This window comes from Benincasa hispida, unplaced genomic scaffold (genome assembly GCF_009727055.1).
Source record: "Benincasa hispida cultivar B227 unplaced genomic scaffold, ASM972705v1 Contig491, whole genome shotgun sequence".
NCBI classification, from domain to species: domain Eukaryota; kingdom Viridiplantae; phylum Streptophyta; class Magnoliopsida; order Cucurbitales; family Cucurbitaceae; genus Benincasa; species Benincasa hispida.
This window is the reverse complement of record NW_024064879.1, coordinates 210403-211712: the sequence shown is the minus strand read 5'-3', so window position 1 is coordinate 211712 and position 1310 is coordinate 210403.

Below are 1310 nucleotides of genomic sequence, written 5' to 3'. Positions count from 1 at the left end.
AAAATTAAATAAGTAAAATCATTCACCAAAAACAAAAATTTAATTTTTCGAAAGACTTGAAGTCCCTGAAAAGCAAAGTGAAAAAAAAATATAACTAATTAGTCCTAAAAAATTAATTTGTAACATAAATCAATATACCAAATAAGAGTAAAACTAAGAAAATAATAAACTCCTTCGAGAAAAAAATAATATACAAAAATGATCAAACTATCACTCAATAGAAGAAATTAAAGTGAAAAAAAATATGAACAATTATACTACAATAGAAAATAATGTAACAAATATGAAAAACAATCTATTTTAAACAATGACCTGAGTAAAGATAAAAAAAAATCACCTATAGAAAACATAGATATGAAATAATGTGTTATATATTTCTATTAAGACTAACAAATCAACATACCGAATAATAATAGAACCAAAGAAAAATTGTCACATAAAGGAGACCTCATATTTTGTTAAGAAGGTTAAAAGAACTAAGAAAATAATTATAGTCCAAACAATATACCAAATAATTGTAGAACTAAACAGGACAAGACTAAAAGAATGTCACATAAACTAGTAAAAAAATAATAATAATGTGCAACATCATTCACAGAACTAACAAATCAATATAGCAAATAATAGTCACTAAAAAGAAAATAGCATACAAAAGTAAAACTTATAAATGAATATCATAATAGAAGAGAAAGAACAATGGCAATCATTCAATAAACAAACAACATATCAAATAAGATAAAACAAACAATGTGAAACTGAAAAATGTGACATGAAACAGACAATAATAGAGAACCAAACAAAAATAAACTAGGAGAATAAATTAAATCACACACAAAAAAACCATATAATGCAAATATAACCAATGCCTAAAATATCAATACACAAAAAATAATAAAATAGAGAATAAATAAAGTGAAATTTTTTTAATAATCCATGTAATGTACCAAACAATAAAACCAAATACCAAACAAGTGAACCACAAAAGAGGGAGACAAGAGACAGCAAAGAGGGAGTGAAGAATAGAATCAACCTCCAAACAAAATAAATATAATGTAATAATCTATTTTTTAAAAAATGGAAAATGAAAAAAATAAAAAATGTATGAAGAATAACAAAATAGAGAAAAAAATAAAGTGAAATTAGATGAGAATATTTGGACAATCAGTTTACCAAATTATTTATGATATTCAAACAAAATAACACTAGAAGAATGTCCCATACAAAAAAGACAAACAACATAGACTAAGGGTGAAAAAATTTAAAACCTTTTCAATCTATATGCAGTGACACAAAGAAGAAGACACTTTTTG